The following is a 13486-nucleotide window of genomic DNA, read 5'->3' as shown; positions in this document are numbered from 1 at the left end:
GAAGCTGCAACAGACAGGAAGGTCACTCCTGAACAGGACTAAAAAATAGATAAAACAAAATACAGCATTGATGATAAAATGTAATAATGAATATGAACATTTATTTATTTATTTACAGTTTATTTTATAGCACAGCAGATTCCATTGCACTTTACAATGGTAAGACAGTGATAAAACAAACTGGGTAACAACAGACAGACTTGGAGGTAGGAGAGCCCTGCTGCAAGCTTACAATCTATAATCTACAATTGAATTATCTTCACAAATAAAAGGATGTAATAATACATTAAAATTGCACTTATAAACAAATTAATTAAGAGCCTGTTACAACGTTAGGCAGCACTAATATAATATATATATGGCCATAATAGGGGGTGTGTTCCTATATTACCCCTATGTCTGTCATTTCTTCTCCTTAGGACAATAAATTATTATCGAAAGAAGAAGAAGAATTCCTACAAGGGGCACTTTAAGCTGACTTATTTGGCTTGTTCAGCAATCTTTTACCTTTTTTTAGTGTCCCAAGAAAAGTTTATTAAAATGTAACTTTTAATTCACTCGGTAAAGAGAGATTTTTTCATTAATTGTTCTGTTTAGAGAGCTTGTTTAATATTAACATGGGTTATTAATCCCTTGTGGGATCCCATGCAAATAGCGACATTATACATCCACATGCAGTCTACTATATTGATGGTGGTAAATTAGGAATAATAATATTGGCCAGCCTGTATGGAGCTTCTGATCACTAGAGTGCTTTATCAGTAGTGAACAGCTAAAGTGTATTCTAAAGAATGGTAGCTCAAGCTAATGTGCCTGTAATGAACACATCAGCCGTGTTTCCATATGTATTGAAACACTCAGCGGCTATTGAGCCCGCCGTACATATGATAATGGACGGCGATGTTGCATAGGGTTTGGGCAATATCGGTATGCGTGTATTTAGTATCCAATAGGTTTTTATTGATTTTAGGTACAACTTTTACACTACAGTTCGGTTATGAATTTGTCCAGCATGGGACAATGCGTTAGCTTAATAAATCACATTAATATAAAAAAAAAGAAGAAAACTGGTGCATAAACAGTAGTGCAAGTATGAAGAAAGGGGAAGATAAATGGGGAGAGGATGGATAGAGGTGGGGGAGGGGGAGAGGGGAGGGGGGGGGGGGGTATTCCGGTATATTTAAGAGTGTATCAATAACAAGGCTAAGACATCTGGTATATATGTATACGGAGATGTGTGAGCTGATCGACACATACTTTCACCAGAGGAGAGGGTCGGCAGGAGAGAGAGCGCGGTGGGAGGGCGATGAGCTTCCAGGACGCTGGGGGGGCGGTGGGAACACTAGGGGGACAGGGAGGCCATTACGTCCTTGTAGGTCTTTGTGTCCCTGAAGAGCAGCCATCTGGACCACGTAGTCCTAAACTGGGCATGTGTATCGTCAGCTGAAGACAGAATGTCCTCCATGTCCATGTAAAAGTCTATTTTTTTGAACCAGTCTTTTATTGTTGGAGGAGAGGTGGAACGCCATCTCACCGGAATAACCGATTTAGCTGCGTTGTTCAGGTGACACAGCAGAGAGTTTTTGTATCTCGAGAGAGGGGCTGGGGATAGGTGAAACAGCCAAAATAGTTGGTCGGTGGGGATCTGATCTCCTAGGATAATCCCCGACAACCTGATGATTTCTGTCCAGAAAGGCCGAATGAGGGGGCATTGCCACCATATATGGAGTGGGTTCCCTGGGGCTCCCGTGCAGCGCCAGCAGATATTGGGAGCTCCGGTACCCATTTTGGAGAGAGTATCTGGGCATCTGTACCAGCGGGACAGAAGTTTGTATTGTGTCTCGCGAACTCCTACACTAGTGGAGCAAGCGTGGGCCAGACAGAAAATCTTTTCCCAGTTAGTTTCTCCTATTTCTATTCCCAATTCGCGGTCCCATGTTGCCGTAAAGTGAGGGAGTTTGAGGCTATTATCTGCCAAAATAAGGTTATATAGCGTAGAGATGGTGCGTTGGGGAGGGGACGAATTGGTGCAGAGGAGTTCAAAGGGTGACGGGGGTGTTGTAAGTGCGGTGGGAGGGCCGAGGGAATGGAGGTAGTGACGGACCTGAAGGTATCGCCAGAATTCCACTTCCGGCAGATTCCATTCAGCTTTAGCTTCAGCAAAAGACAGAAGGCGTCCCCCTCTTACCAGCTGACCCATCCGGAAGAGCCCCCTATCTAGCCAGCAGCTGAAGGCCTTTAGGTCGGTACCTGGGGAGAAGCTGTCAAGGGCAAGGAAGGACTTAAACGGAGAGGCCTTTGAGGAGATAGAGGGGAGTTTCCTAAGAGATTTCCAGGTTTGCATAGTGGGGCCTATCGTGGGGTGGTCCAAACCAGGCAAGGAGGGGAGCCACGGGGCGAGGTATACCGGAATGTGTATTTCCTGCTGCTCAATCTGAACCCATTGCTTCGATGTATCCCTTCTTGACCATTCAAGGATTCTAGTTAGCAGGGATGCCTGATAGTACCCTTGAATGTTTGGAAGTCGAAGGCCCCCTCTGAGTGTTGTTCTGTGTAGGAGATCCAGTCTCAAACGCGGTCGCTTTCCTGCCCATACAAAGTCCCGTATAATGGCCTGTATGTCCTTGAACCAGTGTTGGGGGATCCTAATGGGCAGGGTTTGAAGGAGATATAAGATCCTAGGGAGGAAATTCATCTTCAGGATTCCCAATCTGCCAAACCACGAGAAGGGCCGAGCCCTCCACGCACACAGGTCATGTCGCAGTTTTGCGAGAAGGGGAGTGAAGTTAGCCTCAAAAAGCTGTGAGGGGCTTCTGGTGATGACTACTCCTAGATATTTTAATTGGGAGTCATGCCAGGTGAAGGGAAACGCTGCTTTGAGGCCGGTGATTACATTAGGGGGCGTTGTGATGTTAAGTGCAATTGATTTTGTGTAGTTGATTTTAAAGTTGGAAAGAGTTCCAAAGAGGCGAAACTCCTCCATTAGGTTAGGGAGGGAGGTGACTGGAGAGGTAAGTGTTGCGAGTAAGTCGTCTGCGAATAAGGCCAGTTTATATTCTTGGCCGTGGAGGGTAAAGTCGGAGATGTTGGGATTCGCTCTGATAGAAAGGGCTAGTGCCTCCATGCACAGAACAAATATCAGCGGCGAAAGGGGGCATCCCTGGCGGGTGCCGTTCCTGATATTAAAGGAGGGGGAGAGAGTGCCGTTTACCCTGACCCTTGCCGAAGGGCTACGGTAAAGGGAGAGGATGTGTTGGGAGAAGGTGGGACCTAGTCCCATGTGTTGGAGGATGCCCGACATGAAGTTCCAGTCAACCCTGTCAAACGCTTTTTCCGCGTCGGTGGAGAGCAGGATCGCTGGTGCTCCCGTTTTGGAGATGTGATGGACAAGGGCCAGGATTTTGGAGGTGTTGTCACGGGCCTCACGTCCCGGGACAAATCCAACCTGGTCGCTGTGTATGATGCTAGGGAGGAGCAGTTTCATTCTATTTGCTAAGAGTTTGGCGAAGAGTTTTAAATCTGAATTCAAGAGTGATATAGGGCGGTAGCTGGGACACAGGGACGGGTCTTTGCCTTCCTTGGGAATCACTGTAATTATAGCTTCAAGGGATTGGGAGGAGAAGGGGGACGAATCTGAAACTGAGTTGAAAGCTTCCAATAGCATGGGGATCAGTCTGTCTTTAAAGGCCTTATAGTAAACAATGGGGAAGCCGTCAGGGCCTGGGCTCTTCCCGGTGGGAGTCGATTTTATGGCTTCTTCTAATTCGTGTAGCGTGAATGGTTTTTCTAGCTCCTCTATGTTAGCTGGGCTGAGCTTCGGGAACCCTACCCTGGTGAGATATTCACCTATCGCGCGTTGCTTTTCCCCGGTTTCTGAGGGGGGGCCCGTGGGTGGGAGATTGTAAAGCGAGGAGTAATAGGAGCAGAAGGTCTCCGCTATCTTATCAGTTTCGTGGAGAATATGGCCTTCTCCATCTCCAATAGAGGGTATGAAGGAGGTGGCTCTTTTTTCGCGGAGCGCACGGGCCAGCATTTTGCCAGGTTTGTTTCCCCATTTATAATATTTGCCTCTGCATTTTCTGTAAGAGAATTTAATCTTATCTAGGAGGATCTTGTTTAATTCTGACCGAGCAGCTAGGAGTTCTGAGTAGGTGTCTGAGGAGAGGGTAGTTTTATGGGATGATTCGAGGCTTTGTATATCCTTAAGGAGTTTCTCAATCTGGCCAGTCCTCTGTTTTTTAAGGAAGGAGCTTAGCTGTATACATTTCCCCCTCAGGACACATTTATGCGCCTCCCAAATTGAGAGTTTGGATACATCTGGGGTCGAGTTATGCTCAATGTAATCCTTAATGGCCTCGTCTAATTGCGATCTGCAGTATGCATCGTTAAGCAAGGATTCATTTAAGCACCAGGGTCGGTATAGTGGCGAGGCAGGACTCAAAGAAAAATCTAGTGAAATGGGGGCATGGTCGGACCAAGTCACTGGGCCAATTTTAGCATCACAGGCAGACTGAAGATGGTTATGGTCTATCAATATGTAGTCTATCCTCGAGTAGGATTGGTGGGGGGGGGGAAAGTGTGTGTAGTCTCTTTCGGACGGGTGCAGGATACGCCAGATGTCGGACAGCTGGTGAGTGTGGAGCAAGCGCCTGACCCTGCGTAGCGTCCGCTCGGGGCGGGAGGGTCCAGAGGAGGCGTCTAGTCGGGGGTCTAAGGCCCAATTCAGATCCCCACCAATGACCAGAAGGCCGATACGGAGGTTCGATATTTTATCTAGCATTTTCTCTATGAAGGCCGGCTGGCCTTGGTTGGGGGCATAGATATTAGCTATGGTTATATTGGAGTTGGCTATGGTGCAGGTAATAAGAAGGCATCTCCCCTCCTCCAACTCATGTACAGCAATATTGGAAACTGGTAGGTGCTTAGCAAATAGGATTGCTACTCCCTTAGACTTAGACTGGGAAAAGTTAGAGTAATGGGCTATGGGGAAGTAGTGATTGCTGAGTTTGGGCACTGTTTCGGACTGACGGAAATGAGTTTCCTGTACCAGGACTATGTCGGCCCTCTCGGCACGAAATGAGCGGAGGGCCTGGGACCTCTTTTCAGGGAGGTATGCGTGTATTTAATGAAACACAACACAGTCCCGTATTTACTTTAATAACGTTTTTCCCGTTACCACTGTTGACTATCAATCAATTATACTCCTATAGTGCTTTGTCGGTGGTGATAAAGCAAGGATGTATTATACAAACAGAAATTGCTCATACTAATATGATAGGAGCAAAGTTTATGAACATATTGGCCATGTTTCTATGCATATTAAAACACTGAGCGGCTACTAAGCCCGCCGTGCATATTCTAAAAGACGGCAATGTCATGCCAGGTTTTAACAATTAATAATACACAGCACAATCCTGTGTGTCTTAATCGGTTAAACGGGAATCATGATCTTCCAGGGACTAGAATATCACACAGTGCAATTGAATTTACAAGCTAGTGCAGGTACACATAACACACGGTCAGCTGCTGGCGGGTAGGAGCGGTCACATTAGCAATGTGTACCGTGTCCTTCCGGGCCTGACATACGTTTTGCAATTACACTTAATCATAGGTCTACTATAAATTAAATTATTAATTTAATTATTTTAGTATAGTAATAATACAGGTTGAGTATCCCTTATACGAAATGCTCGGAACCACAAGCATTTTGAATTTTTTCTTTCATGCGCACCTGGTCCATAGCGGCCTTAGCAATCCTCTTCATTGGTATCTCTGGTCGCAGGGGTGCATTGCACGGGTTCGTGGTGACCTCACTGGTGCACCTGGGCAATGCATCCCAGGACCAGGAATGCCGTTGAAGTGGATTCCGATGGCCGCCATGGAAACCGGGGGGACAAGTTAAGTATACCAAAGGAGGCAAGGGGCGGGGGGGAGGGTATATATTTTGAAAAACCATGGTTTTCTGAATATTTAGCTTTTTGAAATATACGGATAAGGGAGACTCAACCTGTAGTGCATTATTCATTCAGCCATTTTACACGCTATCACTTGGTAACCATAATACTTTTTTATTTGAGTTATGAAGCGCAGCATCTCTTATTGATGTTCTGGTATAGCAACTAGTTCACAGTGGTGATTTACTTGTGACATTGTGGATCCCATTTGGAAATAATGAGCCACAAGGTGTTTTTCTTCTTTTTTGGGGGTTCTCTTTATATGAGGGCCTAGGAGCGTCTTTCCTATCTGGGTTGTCAGTTGTATTTTTCAGCAGTGTGCATCAATTTCTGTGCCTGTTTTTTTCTGTTAAGTTGCCCATACATGGTACAATTTTATGTGCGATGAGATGCACGATCCCATCACACATCTCATCGTACAGCTCAAAAAGTATGTGCTGCACATATTTTTTTGTACTAGATCTCATCTCCTCTCATCTCATTGCATTGCAAAACCTATGCAATGCGATGAGATGCGATATTGTATACAATAATTGTACACTGCGTGGGGCACCTTTTAGGCTGCAGACTTGTTCTGCTTTATTATATTGATTTTTCCAAAATAGGTTCAGCTCTGATTACAGTGGTTAGATTTCTGACACTTTTCTTGAGCTACAGGGATTGGAGCTGTCTTTTTGGATGTCTGGGACCAAATGTAATAGGGTCAGAGTTTCAGAAAGTGAGAGATTTTGCTTTTTTAAAGCAGCAATCAATTACACTGCAAAACCAGGTTGATTTTGCCATGTGATTGATTGCTGCTTTAAAAAAAATATGAACTCTCTCCCAAAATCTCTCACTTTCTGAAACTCTCACCCTATTACATTTGGCCCCTGGTCTCCTTGTTCAGTCTTGAGGCTGGATTCTGTGGAGACTAGGTTAGCCCTAGTCATGGTTTTTCTACAGTTGGCAATTTAGACAGGCTAGTTGTTGTTAATCTATTCTGGAACCTGCAGTGTGGGCTAGTGGGCTAGTGTGTCAGTTGTGTCCATCGTTGGCAAGTGTTTCTGATTCTGGAGTTTTAATATCAGCTGCTCTCTACATTGACTTGTAACTGAGCCTGTTCCACATGTGTGCTTCTGGAATGCTGCTCTACATTTTTGGCTGCTCTACATTGCCTCCCATGGGTGTATTGGGGGCATACTGAACCAAATTTATCTTTCCTTTTGGTCTTTAGGTGTTGTTTCTCTCCATGTTTTGATGTGCCTTTTGTTGCACCATAGAAACCTGGATGGCTCTTTGTGTATCATCAATTTTTGCTGTCAGAAGACATTTAATCAAACACACACACACACGGAGATATGTATGTATCCGTTTTTCCTTTGTGTGTGTGTGTGTGTGTGTGTGTGTGTGTGTGTGCGTGCAGGGGCTGGCTGGCAACTTTTACCCTGGGGGGCAAATCCAGAGCACTGGCCCATAAGTAACAGCGCATCATTAAACGGAGGTTTTTCTTTAAAAAATATGTATTAATAAAAAAAAAAATTAAGCATGAAGTTGATTATATCATATGGAGCATGTATGTATATATATATATATATATATATATATATATATATATATATATATATATATATATATATATATATATATATATATATATATATATACACACTGCTGCAATAGAGGCTGCTGCAAGGGAGGGTTAGGGTAATACAGAGCCCCTGACAGGATTCAGGGTTCAGCCTTTTGTGCTGGTATCACCACAGCCAGGCTATCATATGTATCCCCATAAAATACATAAGCATGTGTTCTCATTTCCCAGATACAGCCCGGCACTGTGCGTGGTGCCAGCCACAAACCCCGGGGACAGCCGTTAGGCAGGGGCGGATCCAGAATAAAATGACAGAGGGGGCACTATGACAAGGGAAGTAGGGGAAAATCAAAATAACTTGGTGTGGCCTCAATGTGAATGCCATATTCATGAGCTTCGCCATCATTTTCATCACTCTTGCCCAACGCATGCAAACCTGAGAGGAAGAGAGTATGGGAATAAGAGGGGATCTGCCAAGATAGTGGGAGATGGAGAGGCTGTGGGGTGACAGGGAGAGGCAATGGGTAACAGGGAAAGTTAGTGGGTGATGTAGAGGATGACAGGAAAGATAGTGGGAGAGAGTGGTACAGGTTCACACAGAGGGGAAGATGGTGATTCCAGGGAAAGGCGATGGGTGACGTCAGGGTGAGATGGAGTAAGTGATAGGCAAAGGCAATGGAAGGTAGAGAGTGAGTGGGTGATTGGGAGAGGCAGTGGGTCATATACAGTATATGGGGCACTGGGCTGGATGGGCAGTGAGATGGTGGGAGAGGAGGAAACACTAGTAGGCTGGAGAGGGGGTACACTGGGGTAAATGGGGGGCACTGTGATTGGACTGGCTGGAGGGAATTCTTGCTGAGAAGCAATTAGATGGGGCAGTGGGCTGGTGATGAATCAGTGAGATGGTGGGAGACACTTTTTGAATGGTTGGCACCAGGCAGGCCCAATGGGAAGAATGGATTGAGATAAGGGTGTGAGGAGGGGACACTTGGCTGGTAGCATGAGACACATGGATGGGGGTCACTAGCATTGGGCTCACGGAGCTTTAAAGCATCCACTTTAATGAAAACACTGACCTGCATACTTTCTGCAGCTTTGCACTTACAGATAAGCCCTTCCCCAATTCTTCTGGCCAGTGGCCACATCCTCTGCAGTCCTCCGTCCTCCACTGAATCAGTGGAATACACCATCTAACTGCCGGGGGATAGTTGAACTGGCGTCTTCTCCCCTCTCCCACCAGCCGGGGCAGAGCGACGCCGGCTTCTTCTTACAGCTCCCTGCTGAGGCACAGCAGCGCGATCTTCTCCCCACCAGCCAGGGCAGAGCGGCGCTGGCTTCTTCCTCCAGCTCCCTGCTGAGGCATAGCAGCACGATCTTCTCCCCACCAGCCAGGGCAGAGCGGCGCTGGCTTCTTCCTCCAGCTCCCTGCTCAGTGCTCAGGCATAGCAGCGCTGGTCTTCTCACCTCTTCCACCCGCTGGGGCTCAGGCGGCAGCGGACCACAGTAGTTCCGTCCCTGCTCCTACAACCCACGCATAGCCCCGCCCCCTGTAGCGGCCTCCTGTACTAGATATGTCTTCAGTGCAGGAGGCCAGCGTCCATGTTCCTAAAGCAGCGCCCGGCGCTGCTGACATCAGGAGGAGGATAATCACACTGGAGTACCAGACGGCCCGCAGTGCTAATTGATTATGCGGCCCGGGGGGCATATGGCAACCTGCCCCCCGGCCCAGCCCACCACTGTGTGTGTGTGCGCTTAAACTGCAGAGTCTTCTGACCTGTCAAACCATATGAGCTCTATAAGAATAATTTGTATTACTTTATAACAATGGTTCTCAATTTCGGTCCTCAGGACCCTCACACAGTGCATGTTTTCCATGTCTTCACACAGAATCACAAGTGAAATAATAAGCTCCACCTGTGGATCTTTTAAAATGTGTCAGTGACTAATGAGTGCACCTGTGCACATGCTGGGTAACTTAGAAAACGGGAACTGTTGGGGGTTTTGAGGACTGAGGTTGAGAACCACTGCTTTATAAGGAATTGATCTCTCCTATTATAAATATGATTGGACTGACTATTAAGGAGAGATTGAACATTGGAAAGTGGCATTACCTTTAGTCACATCTACAGTATGTTCTTAAGTATGGCAGACTGAATACCTGGATTTGTTTCCTTACAGTTAAATCCTTTTCTCTGAGTCCATCTGGGGGACACTGGACCATGGGGTTGCTTGAGTGGACCATGGGAGCTGGCACTTAATGTGACTAATATAAACTTGAGAGTAGCTCCTTTCCACTGTAATGTGGTCTTCAGTACAATTTCAAAAGTAGCTTTAGAACAGAAGAAGAAGCGCAAGCTGGCACTGGAATAGCGGCTCCCATGAAAAAGCCACAGTTCACATAAAGGGAAACTAATAGAATTGGAAGACAACCCATGTAAAAGTGTTAAGAAAGGATCCACAAGGCAAGCAATGCTTGGATATCCGACCCTAAAAGACTACCCAAAGAGAGAAGAAATGGGCATAACGATCATGATAATAAAGAGGCACTGCCCTGCTTTATTGTCTAGACTGCTGTAAACTAGCCCTGTGAAGGTGCAATACTAATTCTGGTCAACATGGGCCTAGTTCTGCTCTGTTTCTAACCTGTGCCAAGTAACCAGTCTTATCTAACCTGGTGCATTAAGGTACAACCAAAATCACCAGCTTGATGCAGAATATAACAATATATTTTATAGGTTTATATATTAACATAGTTGTTGAGGCTAAAAAAAGATGAAGTCCATCAAGTTCAGCCTATATGATCTCCTGCAGTGTAAATGTCCATGATAAGGTTACTGGCTATGTAATATAAATCAGGATCCCCAATGACTCCTTATGGTTATCCTAATTTACTGCTGAGTACACTATATAGCTATTTATGAATTATGTTTATAACCCTGTATAATGTTTTCTGCTAGGAATTAGACTAACCCTTTTTTAAACGTATCTATTGAGTCTACCATTACAACTTTCTCAGGCAGAATATTCTATAACGTAACTGCCCTTACTGTGAAGAAACCCTTCCTTCGCTGGGTGTGAACTTCTTCTCCTCTAACCTTAATGGGTGACCATGTGTCCCATTTTCAGGCCATGGTAAACAGATCACCTGATAGTTCTTTGTATTTACTACCTATCTATGCTTGCCCATTTTTGGTACCAAAATGCATAGCATTACATTTATCAATATTAACACTCCTTTTCCGTTTTGCTGCCCAAACCTCCAGTTTATTTAAGTCACCCTGTAGAGAGGCCATATCCTGGTCTAATTTAATTACCTTATACAGCTTAGTATGAGCTGCAAAAATTGACACTTTTCTCCTTAGACCCTCTCCTAGTTCATTAATAAAGATATTGAAAAGGAGTGGCCCCAGCACCGAACCTTGTTTTATTTACCGTACCTCTCTATTCCCTATTCTACAGCCAGTTTTTAACCCAATTACAGATGTTTCCTAGACCCAGCTCCCATATTTTATGTTAGGAACGGTATAAACTTAAGTAGACCATATTCTCTGCATTGCCCAGGTCTAGGTTCCCATTCACTTCCTTATAGAGGCTAATTAAGTTATTTTGACATTGGGGGGGGGGGGGGGGGGGGGGGTTGGAGAGAGAGAAAGGCATGAACACACCGTAGGGAACTGATGAAAGGGAAATATTTAGCAATCATTTTCATAGAATCATCAATATCCTGGTCTCATGAGAGCAGTACTGGTGGTTATGAGAAAGTGGGGAGCACATTCGTGTGGGGGACGTGTTGCTAATTAGGCTGGCCATGGTGCTTCCCCTCACAGCCCCATGCTCACCATGAGGGGTAGGCCTGGGGGTAGTCCTGGTGTTTTCAACCGTAGGGGTGGTGGGTCTGGTCCAGGTGTCCTCATGGCAAAGCTGAGTTCCTGAGTTTTGTGGTTTTAATTCAGAAGTAATGTTGGTGTGTTGTTTGCCTTCTGGTTTCCTTTTATTTAACACCTGTATAATGCTGCTATTAATTTAAAGCTGACCCTTTATAACTAGACCCTTCATATACTAGGTCCCTTACGTCCTGAAGGGCCAAGCTATACTGAATATATCAGTCTACATAAACATGTGTCCATCCTGAATTAACTGCCCCTTTCAATACACCTCCCCCACCAGCAAAAGGTGCCTATCAGGCCTAACAAAACACTATCCCAATATTTCTAAGTTCTTGAAATACTGTAGCACAGTTAAAAACACAATAGCCGCTTTTTACAGTTTTAAAGCGATATTCTGTAGTAGAATTCTGAAATAGGATTACCTGTTGATGGAATGAAGAGAGGAGGCACTATGTCTGCATAGCTAGATACCTAGCTTGAAAATTAAGTATAATGGCCTAGCTATTTCTAAACTTAGCTCCATTAGCACCCATGTACGCTATCAGGCCCTGGAAATTTCGTGTAATAATAATATTATTATATTTTTATTTATAAAATGGCCACAAGTGGTGCATATAGCACACATTAATACAATACAGGGTCTACAGAACTAAACCTAACAGCAACAGAAGAACTAAAACAGAGCACAAGTAACAATTAGCAGGACAATTCTTAGTACACAATACAATGTAGGGAAGCAAATGAGAAGAGATGTGGGTATAGATATATAGATATATATATATGCAAGAAGGGTGCTGTGAGAACAGGAGGGAAGAGGACCCTGCTCTAATGAGCTTTACAGTCTAGAGCTGGGGTAGCCAACCCTAGTCCTCGAGAGCTACCAACAGTGCATGTTTTGCAGGTCTCCTCACAGAATCACTAGTGAGCTAATTAGCTCCACCTGTGGATCTTTTAAAATGTGTCAGTGATTAATGAGTGCAGCAGCTAGGTTGTCTGTAAAATGTGAACTGTTGGTAGCTCTCGAGGGCTAGGGTTGGCTACCACTGGTCTAGAGCCTTGATGGCTAACCTTGACACTCCAGCTGTTTTTGAACTACACATTCCAGCATGCTCTGCTTCAGTTTTGTTATTTGGCTGTGCTAAATATGATGCAGAGTATGCTGGGATGTGTAGTTCAACAACAGCTGGAGTGTCAAGGTTAGCCATCAAGGGTCTAGAGGGAGGGGGAGACAGACAGGTGACATGAGGTGCAGGTAAGGAGCCCAGAAGGCAAGAAGTGAGTATGGCAGTGATGGTCAGGACATGTGGAAGCAGGTAGAGAGAGTGGACAGACAATACAAGGAAGTATTTGACAAATGGATGCGCAATAAAATCAAGTGCAGCTATACCCAAATTCACAGCGGTAGAAACACCAGAAACTACCAGAAAGATATAGACAATTTTGGAATGGTTTGTGAATAAGATGGATAGCGCTCAAGATAGCTATATTCAGAGATCAATCAAACCTCAGGTAGTAATACCAAACCACATACACCTTGTTTACTGGATGATCATATGGCTGGTACGCACAGGTCCTTTTTCCTCCCCTATTAAACAAGCGGGGAGACACAATAGAACAGGACATAGTGCAGATCAATAATGTAAAAAGGGGTTTAATACAACAATTGCACTTACAATAAAGTGACTCATATAAAAGCATGAGGCAATCCTCGGGGCAAAACAGCATACAGATGTTAAAGATAGAAGTCCTCTCAATCTGGGTTCACCGGTCCAGAATCGGATAGCCACAGTTCAAGGTCCAACTTCTGCCGTGATGCATCACTTGCGGGATATGCCAATCCAAAGGATAAAAGGTGGCACGCTTAACGCGTTTCGGAATCTGTGTTCCTTCTTCAGAAGCGTGCCAAACAGTCTTAGAGTTCAGGTATATATACCTGCAGATAAGTTTACACAGCTGAACATTCGCGCCGCTAATCGGCGTACAGCTTCCGGGTTCCCCCTGAAAACATGGCGGTGCGTTCCAGATACCGAAAATACGTCACCGCAAAGATCAATTGTAACCGGAAGTACCGCTCTCAG

The 13486-nt window shown here is 45.0% G+C and overlaps 1 protein-coding gene across 2 annotated transcripts in view; it reads left to right on the top strand.

Moving 5' to 3' along the window:
- Positions 1-13486, top strand: part of TIMM44 (translocase of inner mitochondrial membrane 44) — a 198485-nt gene that overhangs the window by 98709 nt on the left and 86290 nt on the right. The gene's annotated exons all lie outside the window — the stretch shown is intronic.

This window comes from Crinia signifera, chromosome 1, assembly GCF_055691185.1.
Source record: "Crinia signifera chromosome 1, ASM5569118v1, whole genome shotgun sequence".
NCBI lineage: Eukaryota > Metazoa > Chordata > Amphibia > Anura > Myobatrachidae > Crinia > Crinia signifera.
Note: the sequence above shows the minus strand (reverse complement) of the source record. Positions and strands in the feature narration are given on the sequence as shown.